This window comes from Mugil cephalus, chromosome 5, assembly GCF_022458985.1.
Source record: "Mugil cephalus isolate CIBA_MC_2020 chromosome 5, CIBA_Mcephalus_1.1, whole genome shotgun sequence".
In the NCBI taxonomy this organism is placed as follows: Eukaryota; Metazoa; Chordata; class Actinopteri; order Mugiliformes; family Mugilidae; genus Mugil; species Mugil cephalus.
This window is the reverse complement of record NC_061774.1, coordinates 11,991,833-12,005,423: the sequence shown is the minus strand read 5'-3', so window position 1 is coordinate 12,005,423 and position 13,591 is coordinate 11,991,833. Positions and strand designations below refer to the sequence as shown.

The following is a 13,591-nucleotide window of genomic DNA, read 5'->3' as shown; positions in this document are numbered from 1 at the left end:
GCCACTTAAGTCTTGTACTGTCGCCGTCTCAAAAATGCAAAGAGAAAAAAAAGAGTTTTATCAGAATCTCTGTGGCCTTGTCCTTGCTTTATCTTTCTAAAGACCAGACAGTGACACGAAGGAAGAAAACAGTCTGGATGAAAGCCAATGACAGCGCTGGCACGGAATGTACAGTTTCAAGTACGTGGCCTCTCTTTGTCGCTTTCAGTCTGAGACACACAGACAAACAATACAAACACAAAAACCAGCCCCTGTGGATACAGCAGCCCACCTGTTTCCACTGCCTGGTGATGATCTCATGAAATGAATCAGAAGCTAAATTTAATGGTTATCTGACTGACTTAAATTATTGTCACACATGGAAAATAATGGCAAGATGCTGCAGAGGAAGAACTACCCACAGCTGCCTAATTACCGGTCTTACTAATATTTCTTGTCATTTGCAAATCAGGTTCACCTAACCCCAAAGTTCCTGAATTACATAAGAAGCCTTTAACTAGTAAAAAACACCAGCACGGTAACCGTTCTAAACACGGAGGGAGATACTCAGCACAGCGTAACATAACGAGCCATTCATTCATCCGTTCACTCGTCCATATGTCCAGTCAAACAGTGTTTTGTGTTGATGTGAGATGCCAACAAGTTAGACAATCTGTTAATGAGCGCCGGCTCCAAATGAACTCATCATCCCATTTAGTCATTCATTCAGAACACACACACTATTCACACAGAACAGTTTCTCAATGCACTGTGGCCTTAATAAGCTCCATTGTTCCGCTCAGTATCAGCTTCAGCTTTATTAAGCGCTCAGATTCAACCATCTGCTGTGTCTTATGTTTCAGCTCTGCATGCTTTTTTTTTTTTTTTTCCCATATTATGTGTATTATACCAGTGTAGTCAGCTGTGTAAGTCTAACGCTCCACTCACAATCCCTGCTGAGAGCAGGAAACCAGAACAGGAAGAACACTATGGCCGCATACAGGATAGGAAAATCCATCAGGACATCTGAGAGGAAACAACGCAACTATCTTTGCACCAGCACGTAAACCAAGCAAGTCACAGCTGAGCGGGAAAAAAGAGAGGAAGTGACAAAGCCTCAACAAATAAACATCCTTAGATGGAATCACAAAGAGATGATCTGCGTGTGGAAAATGAGGAAACAAGTCCTCTCAAGATAATATTCAAGAGAAATAACCAGACGATAACGAGGCGGAAGTAATCATAACATCAGTTTAAACGTTAAACCACAGATGCCACAGAAACAGATGAACATCTAATCTGGATAGTATATCGGCGAAAAGAGTGAGAATCCAATTAGTCGTGGACAAGTCTAGTGACCTATGGCCAGCATCATGTCTCTAGGTCAGTGTGTGTGTGTGTCTCTCAGAAAGACAGAGAGCCGGTGAGGGAGCATGTGCATGTGTACATCCACAGTGTTACAGTGCCAGCTGGGCCTCAGCCAATAGAATCAACGGAAGCCGTGCTGACATCACGGCTGATTCATAAAATGGGGTCTGGTGTTCAGATTGTAAAATGGCTGCTCTGTGGTTTCCACATGCACAGCCGGTGCTTTTCATTTATGGGCTGATGGCACCTCTAGTGGTGGCTATGGCGCCCTGCATCGTGACGCTCTTAGTCATTGTGGGGGAGGAAAGGAGATGACTGAGGCAGAACACATGTGTGACCAGACACACGCACAGATGCGCACACACATAAGCCCATAGGGCTAAAAACACACTGGTGGACTCTGACATGTTAACATCCACGTGTTTTATTGTCCCAGCTGCCTTTTTGTAAGGCCGTCATTTTACAGAAGGCCCTTTTTGGGGAAACAAATCACTACTACCCCTTCTGTCCCTCTCACGCACACGCACCAATTCCCTTTTCCTGGAATACCTCCCCCTCGTCTCCCCAACAGCTGCTTGGCACGTAGATGATGAGAAAAGGGGGGCGGTTGTGTGTGCGCACTGACACATATATGTGTGTGTGTGTGTGTCTCAGAAAGATATTCTTCCATTTCTGACGTCTGTTTTTAATTAAGTGGAAAGAGAGAGAGGAAAAAAAAAAAGAGATGGATGAAGAGAGGAAGTGAATGAGGGCCGCACAGAATCATGAGGAGCCAAGTCATGCTGAGGTCTTTGTCAATATGTAACTAAGTATCTGCATGTGTCTGTCTGTCCGCACAAAGAAGAGTCTGTTTATCAGTCAGCAGACCTGAGTGTGTCCTTCAACCCCCCCGCGTTCCTTTCCACTCTCATTCCCTCTCTCCTTAAAAGGAGAAATGTGTAAGAGAGACGGTGATGGGAGTAAAGGAAACAAAAAAATGAAAAGGCCAGATGGAAAGATGGAAAGGGCAGAGAGGGAGAAACACAAAAAAAAATTGTGAGCATACCTTTATCTGAACTATAGCCTCCAAGAATAGTTTCAGTCCCTCTCTACTGCTTTTGTTCAGTCTTTTCATGTGGCTTATTCATTCTCTTACTACCACTCCCTGTTTGTGGAGCAGCAGAGGTTATTTTTAACCCACTAAAAGCTTTCAGATGATGTGTTCTGTTGTATATTTGTGACATTTGATGTTGGTTTTTTTTTAAAGAGCCCTCTGGTGGCGAGAGAGGAGAAAAGCACGATATTAACTTTATATAACTTCAGATTAACTTTTTTCCATTCAGCATTCCACAGCTGGAGATTGTCTAAAGTGGAACGAATGGTGTAAAGTTTCAACATCAATATCTCTGGGACGTGCAGTTCTTCGGGAAAAGTTGCTGAATCCAGAGAAAGAACTACACACAGGCACACAAACAAATCCTTTGCCAAACTCAAACATCAACAAAGACTTAAATGTACTTCAGAGAAACTCAACACGAATATGTTCTGTTTTTGGTTATAAACATTTTACTTTATGAAACTACGAGCACCAAAAAGAACGAGACAAAGAAGAAATTGAAAAAGGAGGGGGGCATGAAGTTCTTTGTCTGAGTAAACAGAAGGCAAAAACTATGGCAGCCAGAAGGACAGCTGTAGCTTTGGTCCCTTTAAACTTTAAATGTCCAGCATTCTGTCACTCTCTATATAAGAGTGTGTGTTACAATGGAAGAGTGTTTGACAGAAGAAGAATAAGGGGGTTTCCACAGTAACGTAGGGTCTGAAAGAGCCCCTTCATCCTGTTTTTCACTGTGAAAGGAAATGAGGAGAAAAGATTCCTGAGTGTGTGTATGTGTGTGTTCGTCTGCGTCAGTGTGTGTGTGCGTGCAATTGTGTGAAAAGGACCAGATGGCAGGGTGGGGCAGTGAGGAGGGGGAGAGGGGGCAGGATGTGGGAGGGCCGGGATGCAAGGGGAGGGACAATGGGAGGGGCCAAGACCGTGCTCCCTTGCGCTCCCCTGGCGCATGAACAACGTAACTGCAGCTGAGTTTATAAATTAGACATTATCACAATTCATTTAATTTTTAAATACCAAAATATAGTCATTATTATCGACTGTAAGAGCCAGAGAAATTGGGAAGGATACATTTTACTTTTTTGTTAGACTTAACCGTTAACTAACATACTTTAAACAAAAAAATAACTAAAAATGAGAAAAGAGCACCACACTTATTTTATGTGCTGCATTAAAAAATATATATTTGTGGTTATATTAGAATAAAAATAAAGATATATATATACACACACACACACATATATATATATATATACATATTTTATTTTTTTATTTCTTTTACCTGATGGAAAATGTTTTATTAATGTTTTAAGTCTTCTCTTATAGTAACTACTGCAGAGCGGTAACTAGTTTACACATATTTTACCAGATTAAATTTAAACATGAAATAGTTATGGGACTTGGGTGTGGGCAGGCTGCACTCTACTTTTATGAATATATACTATTTGTAAGTCAACTTCAATATATTTTTAACTTAAAATAATAAATCATTTACCTTCGATGTTCAACCATTGAAAACTAATTTTTAATGTCTGTCTCAAACAATATTAGATTTGAAAGTTTATTATCCCTACAGTGCTTGTATTAAAATCACTGTTGTGCACAGGTTTATTTAACGTAAGGAGGCACAAAGTGCGGATCCTTAGGTGAAGCCACGGTTTATGTGTGGAGTCACAGTGCCCTCCTCTGGCCTGATTGGTGAACTGCAGCTAAATGGGTCAGGGCTGGCAAACCCCTACGCCTGACTACACTTTCATTACCTTCACTGTCCAACTCAAAATTAAACCAAGTTATGTGTTTTCCGTGTGTGCGTGTGTGACAGGGATAAACTAGAAAAAACATACTATTGCTGTTTATTTACTGTAAATATCAGGGTACACAACATCGTGCGAGTGAATTCGTGTGTGGATTCATGTGTTAGTGTTGTTCTCCCAGGGCCAGTCTGACCTCTCCCTGCTCTTCTGGCCATGAAGGTCTTCAGTGATGACGCACACATGGCACGTAACAGCATCACTGATGAGACACACACACACACACACACACACACACGCACACACACACACACACAGTATGCTGCCTGCATTGCTGATAAGGTGCACTACAGTAGACACACCGACGCAGCACTACCTTGAACTCGAATTCGCACTTGCTGAAACCACACAAACAGCCAATAAATCCCCATAGCAAATAACAGAGGACACAGACAGGGCTCCCCAATACACACACACGCAGGCACGCAGCGAGAGGTGAGCCGCTATGGTGTGCTTATTAAATCAGTCCTATATCAGCCAGTCTCCTTGGGACATCAGAAAAGATTTACTACAGCAATTACACTGGCTAATTACAAGGAGGAGAGATAGAGGGAGTGTAGGAGAGCTGCGGAGAGTAAAGGGGAGAGGGAAATCAAATCAAAAAGACCAAGAGCAAATAAAAGTGTGAAAACTGACGCGAGAATAAAAGAAGGGGACGGAGATGGGAAAAGTTTAAAGGACAAAGACAATGAGGATGCGTGACCTTGAGCCACACAACAACACCTGAGCCTTTAATACAGCACATGGAGACGAAAACACGACGGTTCACTGTTCAAACCCACAAACCCAGCTGCGTGTGTCTGACTTACTGAGTGACTCACTGGGTATGTTAGTATGTTCTCTTTTTTTTTTTTTTAGTTTTTTTTTCTGGCAGTCTGTTTGGTGCTTTGGTGTTTGTTATTCACAGTGTGGATGTCCTTGATGCTGCACTGGCCTTCACAGCACAGTGCTCCCTCTACGGAGAGCAGAGTGAATTACATCATTAAGATGGCTCACTGTTATGGCCGGGTATCGATCAATCCTAATCCCTGTTCCTAGATGGTTGTTCACATCTGTGTACACGGGACTGATGATCAACATTAACGTACAAACAGCTGTTGTGTCTGCGAAGGTCAGACAACCTCTCGCGTTGGACGGAGCAAGTGTAAACTGCTAATGATTTGACACTTACCTACATTCTGGTGAGGGACACATAAAGAACGGAGTTTACGCCCTCGCCTCTGCTCAACAGGCAGTTCACAATCTCTTACTCATTGACTGTCAGAAGGCTGAACTTCGAGGCCGAATGTTTGCCTGTGTACTGTACAGTGCCCGCGGCTTTCCTAATGTCCTGCCTCTTCCTTGCTAGTCGAGAGCGCTGTCCATCCTGGCCGCTTCAATGATATATGCATAGCCATGCAGAAAGTCTCATTTTCATGAGCACAGCAGTAGAAATGAAAACTTGAAAATTGGTTTTCCATCTCAATTAAAAAGTTAGATGAACTCTAACACACATGCACCCCATGAGGCACATTATAGCCCCGGGCAGAAAGGATTAGGTACCGCATTCCTGTCAGCCCCTCAAATATTCATTATTACCTTATGGAAAGATAGCAGACAGGGTGCGAGTGGGAGTAAGAAGGACCAAGAAAAAGGGAGGGGGAAAAAAAAGGGAGTATGTGATAGAGAGGCACTTTATGAATGCAAGCAGTTCTGACTTATGCAAAGCAAAATAGATGAAAGGGGGACAGAGAAAAACGGAGGTCTGCGCGGTGTCATGCCATGGAGGACCGTTAAAAGCACGTCACAGTGCCGGCGCGCAGACTCATCCCGTTAATCCCTTAGTTTCCGTCCTCTCCTCTCCAACCATCCATCCCTTCACCCGTCTTTATCTCTGCTTCACTGATGAGGACAAAAGAAAGCACTCAATCATTTACCCACCCTTCCTCCCATTGCTCTTTCTCTTGGTCTCTTCAGGCAAGGCTCACAGGCCTGATTAGCAATTGTGACTTGACCGCACGGCGGAAAAGACTGGCACACATGCACAGGCACACACGGGAGCATGTACACACACAAATGTATGAGGATGCACACAAATGTGGCAACGAGGAGGACAAGGGCCAGTTTTGCTAGGTCTAATTATCCTTTGAGCAAGATGGAATGAGGGAGCTGGAAAGGAGTAGGGAAATTTGCCTTTTTTAATGTCAGCCATCGCTTGCAGGACACACACATACGCACACACACTTGAGCATCTGTCCTGAGGCAAAAAGATTGGGCTGTTTTCTGGTGCTTGTCACTACAGCTTATTCAGCCAACATATTAACACGATTAAGCCAAGAAGAGGAGAGGACAGGAGAGGAGAGGAGAGGAGAGGAGAGGAGAGGAGAGGAGAGGAGAGGAGAGGAGAGGAGAGGAGAGGAGAGGAGATATAGAAAAACAAATAAGCAACAACATCAAGGAATCGTGATGGGAAGCTGAATTGTTGGACAGAGACTGGAGTAAAAAGAGAGAGAGAGAGACATGCAAGGACGAAAAGCAAGAGTGCAATATAGTCAATGGCATATGAATGAGGAATGAGTGCCCAGTTTCAGACAGACTCAGTCATCCTCATATAAATAGTGAATTCAACACTTTTGTTTTAAGCACAAACTTCCTTATCCAAACTTTTGCTTATTTATTATGAGTCCAAAACTAAAATCTCATATTTATGAACACAGCAATTGGAAAGGTGATGTTTTCTGGATATGGAAGAGTAAGTATTGACATTGGTGCAGATCATCAGGCATTTTTAAAATGATCGAATCCTATCAGGCACATAGATAAACCCAATCCTTTGTCGTCATTTTGAGGTCGGTGTAAACCAAAACTAAACGTTAGAGCATGTGACTAAACATGTCTGTGTGAATATACTTAACAGACCGAGAGGAGACTTCTGTCGATGCTGGTTTTCTGTTTAAACCATTCACCTTTTTGTGATAAGAGCCAACGTACTTACAGTCTCTTTACGTTATATATTTGGGAGGCATGATTTTGTTTAATGCATTGCTACACTGGATTGATTTTGAAGGTTATTCAGTGCACATGTATCCCAGGAAAACATGAGTAAAAGAAGAAAAGGAAAATGAAGAAATGGATCACCTGTGGATCTGACAGTACTCCATATGATATGGGGATCGGATCTGGGCCCAAAAACAAATAAACACGATCGGGACATCGCTATTTGTAGAAGCCCTTTTAGCCTTTAGCTGCATTTACAGTTGTGAGTCTTCTTGGTTAAGTCCGTACAATGAAATCTGGCCACTTAATCACATTTTATCTGGCAGGCTCACCCAAGTCACAGGTCCACTTTTAGACTTTCTCCAGGTCTAAAATGGGTTTTTCTTCAAGGACAATCTCAGTATGTGGGCGCATTCAACCTTCTATCAGTCCTGACCAGTACACCTGTCCCTGCTACTGACAAGCACCATGACACTGCCACCTCATACGCTTCAACCTAGGATGTTATAAACAGGTGTTGGGCAGTGTCTGCCACCGTCAGACATAGTGCCTGACAGAAATTTCTTCACGCATTCAGAATGCTTTCCGTGCCATCTGCCAAACCACAAGCATCATATGCTGTTTACTCAAGAGTGGCTTTCATCTTGCCTCTAAAGGCCTGATTGACGTGCTGCTAAGATGGTTACCCTTCTGACAGGTTCTCTCATCTCAATAGAGGATATCTGAAGCTCTGTTAGATTGATCGTTGAGTTTTTAGTTATCTCCCCGACCAACACATTTCTCTCTCTGTTGCTCAGTTTGGCTGGAAAGCCAACTCTATAAAGAGTTCCAAATGTCTTTCATTTCACAATTATTGAGGTCACAGTGATCCTGGGAACACTCTAATCTTCAGAAATGGTTTTACACCCGTTTGATCTCGGCCTCGGCACAATGTTTTTACAGCGATCTCCATGTTCTTGGGACTTCATGGCTGAGTGTGAACTGGGACTTTGTAAACATAGAAGTGTGCATTTCTAAATAATCCGTTACATTTAGGAGCAAACGGGATGTACATGAGCAGTTTTATATTCCTATAGAAGCTTTAATTTTATGAGAGTGCAAACTGGTGGGCGGAATGACAATGTAAAATCTAAATTCAATCACACGTACAATACAGTATGTGTTAAAAGTGGAGGTGTCTGAATGTATTCTGAATCCCACCAACCTCAGAGTTGAACTAGAATTCAGTGTTTTTTATTTATATATTCTCTCAAAAAACAAGACAGTAACCCCATGATTGATACTGCTGAGAACGCAGTGAAGTCTTCTTTGTGTTTGTGTATGTGAACCTCACTCTTTGTTGCAGATACTTTGGGAAAACTACCGCAGGTATCTGAAATCAAAAACACTGGATCATAGTCAAACTAACTAGCTGCAGGGGACTGTGATCAGACAACCTCCACCTCTGTGTGGGAAACTGGAGAAAAGTCTATCTCATCAAAGATCCACTGGGGTGCTGCAGGGTTTCCAGTTTATGGAAGCAGTTCGAAAAACTCCTGAAAGAAAAGAGCCCCAACCCCCCAAAATAAACAGAACGCGAATAAAATAGTTATTTAAACAGAGAAAGAGACATGCAAATCCTCTCATAGAACATCTGTGTGCTGCCCTCTCCCAGGAATTGGCTGCGGTTGAGGCTAGACAAAAACATGCACGCACACACACACACACACACACACACACACACACACAACAAACAAAAACACATTTCACTAAAGTACACACCTAATCCCTCCATGTGCTTAGTGAGCCATCAGGGGACGTGTTGCCAATCAGGAAACAACAATCAGGAAACAACACACAATATGGCTCAGAGACTGGCACGCGTTTGTGCGAGTGTTTATGTGCACAAGTGTTTGCTTGACTGGGTTCACAGACTACTACACCTAACCAGACACTGGCTTCTGTGCTCACACAGAGCATTCCTAGAGGGATTGCAAGCAGAGAGGCTGGTCCTCTGTAACTAAAAACGACTGATGGCAACAAAGCCATTTTTGAGGAAAAGAAGCAATTTTTCAGGATTCATCAGACATCCTGTTACTTTGGACCAAAACCTCTACACGGCGAACGCAGCGTAAGGATTATCTCCTGCTCTGGCGAAGCTTTTTACGGCTTCAACCTACAGAATGACCTGGAGGTGATTTGTTTTTATCCTATTTACAACACTAGAGTCCACGGTCTCTATAATGGCAATAGTTAGCTCAACATTATGCATCAGAAATATGAGAAAAAACTATGACAAGGGTAAACAATTTGTAAAACGACAGAATTTGACTAAGGTCTGACAAACACAGTCAATACAACCCTCCCCAAAAATCCTAATAAAAGGCAGAGGGGTATTTTCTGCATTCTACCTGTTGTTTATAGTGTGGACTTGTAGCCTAGCATGTGTCTGTATGTCTAGCAAGCTATCGCTCCTCTCTCCGTCTTGTCTATTCTCACGGCTCAGTGAGTGTGTCAGTCTGCATTGGCCCTCTTTCAGAAGGTACTGAGAGATGGCAGCACCATTAAAATTTAACCCACTATCTCACCACTCGCCGACAAGGAGGTGGTGGTGGTTGATGGGGTGGGGTGGGGTGGTGATGGGGGGTGTCGGTAGTTGGGCTGACATACAAGGATACACAGGACTATATCTAACCGCAGATATGTGCACGCACACACACACACACACACACACAGTCGCTCCCACAGTCATTCCCAGGGAGTCAGTCAGATGTGATAGTGAAAGATGGGGAGCGATGGAGCGAAAGATCCTATACAGATGGAAAGTAAAGAAGATGGAACAGATTACCGCTTCAAAGCCACGCACATACACACATACATGTGATGCATAGACAGTTATGGAAATGAGCGGCGTCAATCCGGCAGGGAGGAAGGGAGGATGCTTATGGGCCTCATGCCCTATCAGTCTCCGCCATCCTCGTCTCTAAATTCACATTTCCACACTTTCTATTACTTTGGCTCTCATCAGCTCCGTCTTCTCATTCCTTCAGAAGTAATCCTCCTTTTGTTTTCCCTCACACTCCTATCGAAATCTTTCTGTTCGATATTTTTTGACACACGGCCGTTTTTCTTTCATCTCTCTCCGTCTTCAGTCTTTCTACGGGTCTCCCTCTCTCCGCCTGTCCTTTTTCTGCCCCAGCGGAGTGTGGGATAGCAGGCAGTGCTGGGAGGCCCGTGGTCTCTTAATTAAGAAGCAAGGCGGAACGAGGCCACAGTTAACAAGGGCACGCACACACACACACACACACACACACACACACAGCCGTTTCCACTGCTTCGCTTGTAAGGACCCACATTGTATCCATAAAGTGCTAAAGTTACTCATCCAAGTAAGTCTTGGCTGATGTGAACCTGTGCTATCAAACACTGATTGGGAACTAATTCAAACTTTAACCCAAATCACACATCCTAACAATTCCTTTGCGCCTTAAGGAAAATATCAAACACCTCACTTCACAATCAACTCTTTGCTTATAAAGTCTAGAATTCAAATTCTGGCTCACAAAGACAGAACCGCAAGAATTGGCACACACACACAAGAGCAAGCACTCAGACAGCAACAGGCACTGTACCACTGTACTCAGCTTTCACACACACACACAAAATTTCCTTCCTCTTCTTTCACACATCACAACACCTAATCAGAGGATGAGGACCCGGTTGAAATCCGCAGGGCTAGGACTCAATCAGCTAGCGCAATCAGACACAGGACACACACACACATTATTTCTCACTCACACACACACACACACACACAACTACAATTATACAAAGGGATGACACACTCGTAATAAGCCCTGTGCTGACGGACGAGAGGAAGGCTATGATATTATTCAGTCTACCTCATCACCACTGTAACCAACACACACACACTGAGGAGGCGGGATGGAAGCAGCTATTTTGAGAGCGCGTGCGTCCGTTCTCTGCGAAGGTGACTTTGGGCTGGCTGGAGTGGTAATTGGGTACACATACCAATGGCTTTTTCTTCCTCTACCCCACACGCGCTTCAAACTCTCTCTTTTGCCCCCCTCTTTTTCTCCCATCATGCCCCCCACCCACCCCCCCACCCTCCCCGTCTTTGCCTCAGTGCAGCCCCCGTTCGTGATTACATTTCCGACATGACTGAGGTGTGAAGAGAGAGCACTGGAATGAAGAAAAAGTGAGAAAGACAGATGATTGACTCGAAAAACAAAGACGGTAGAAAACACCTCCTACACCGGATGGAAAAATAATAATAAAAAAAAAAAAAAAACACAAAAAAAAAACAAATGAGTAGACACACGACATACACACATTAGCATTTCCCCCCTTGAACACCAAAACGGATACATATATACATATATATCATTTACTCGGCGGGAGGGAGAGAGGCAAAGCGGAAGAAAAATACATGAAATGTCACTCAGGCTGTCACCCTGATCTTTTCTGTAGAGACGCATGCACACACACACACACACAAACACAGTGCAATGGCCATCTCATTTCCTCAGACGAGTGACATTTTCTCTCTGCACTCCGTCACTGTGGTGATAAAATTAGCATTCCTTTCCTTCCTCTGCTTCTCCCTCCCTCGACGCCCGGACAAGAGGTGAGGACCACAGGGACGGAAGAAAGGAGAGACGCACAGAAACAAGAAGAAAGATGGGAACAAAAGAAGACATTAAGGGAAAGAGGGAAGAAAGCCTGAGAGACACTTGAAGACAACAAACAAACAGAGAGCAGAGTGCGACAAGAAAAGAAAAAAAAGGGGGGGACTGAAAGACAAAGACGGCAAGATGTAATGAGAGAGAGCAAGAAAAAGAAAAAAAAAACACAGCTACTGGACAGGATGCAGACTTGTGGAGAGAGTAAATGAGAGGGGAAAATATACCCTCGGGGATTCATATCACCATGACAACCCTCTCCTTTCTCCTTTGCTGTCCAGTCGCATGATGAACTCTTGCTACTTTAATGGACCTCAACACGGACAAAATGTGTGCTAACTATCACAGCCCCATAATCAACGTGAGGCAAAATAATTGGCAGTAGCAAGTTCCAGCTAGATGTGCACTTGATGGAAGCAAAAGGAGGATGTTTAATGCTTCTGAGGTAACAACTGGACAATCAAGGTGAAGCTCGTTTTGTTTACTCTGGGCGAGCACGTCCGTGCATGTCGGCAGGTGCACAAATCTGCTTGTGAGGATGCTTCTACAGGGAGAGAGCAGAGGGCCCACTGAGTATAATTAAAAGCCAGAGACACAGAGTCCTTGGGAACGACTGCAGCAAGAACTTTATGGGGAGGATGAAAAAAGGGGGGAGAGGGTGAGAGACGGGGGAAAAAAGAAAAAAGAAAACTGACCTTTAAAAACAGAGCGAGACGGAGAGAAACAGTGAGAGATGAGAGAAGTGTAATGGAAGATGGGATGGTGGGAGATAGACTGAATTGGATTATGCTGAATGAATGCGGCAAAGAAGAGACGAAAAAAAGTGAGAGGAAGAGCAGGAAAGGAAACATTATTGGGCTTGAGATGTTTGCGGGGGAGGGCCAGAGGGAGAGGAGGAGGAGGACAGAGACAAAGAGAGGGACCAAGATGGAGAGAAAGCAGGGGAACGAGAGAATTCTAATCAGAAAGCTAAAGAACAAAATAATAAGGCTGCTTGACAGCAAATGTCAGCTCAGGGAGGGAAGCAGATGGAGGGAGAGAGAAAGAGCAAGACACGGAGAGAAAGAGGGTACAGGACGAAGGAAAGAGGGAGGAGAGGAAAAGAAAAGAAAAGATTATATTCAGAAAGAGACAGGTGGGGTTGGAGACACTTCCCCATCACTGCTCCCTCCACGAGGAAGGAATACAATCTTTCTGATGCTAAGAAGCAACACATCGCCGAGAAAGATATTCCCCATGTCCCACTGGAGGGAAACAGATCTGCCAGGTCAGGCGGGTGAATCCTCAAATGAGTGCATACGTGTGTGTGTGTGTGTGTGAATATTTGTGTGTCTCTGCGCTAACACATTCACTGCCTGGCTGCGAAATGTTGCCCTTCAGCCAACCTTGACTGCCATTTCACTTCCAGCTTCAGCTAAGCGCCGCTTTAATTCAAATCGAAAGCCACCTCTCTGCGTCTCTCTCTGATGCTGCTTCATCGTCACTTGATGAGGAGGAGACAGGAGCCGGACGACTTCTCAGGACGCTCTTGTTTCTTTCCACTTAAATGGTTCAGTGCTATTAGACAGTATCTCCATAACCAATAAAAGAGACATCAAACACTAAAATCAGCAAAGTCGTCTGACAAACACGAGTGGATTGAAAACATGTGTCTGAAATGCAACCTCCTCGCTTCTGAGCACGTC

The 13,591-nt window shown here is 43.9% G+C and overlaps 1 protein-coding gene across 3 annotated transcripts in view; it reads right to left on the bottom strand.

The window, feature by feature from the left end:
• LOC125007688 (protein diaphanous homolog 1) overlaps positions 1-13,591 on the bottom strand; it is an 86,375-nt gene that overhangs the window by 18,299 nt on the left and 54,485 nt on the right. The gene's annotated exons all lie outside the window — the stretch shown is intronic.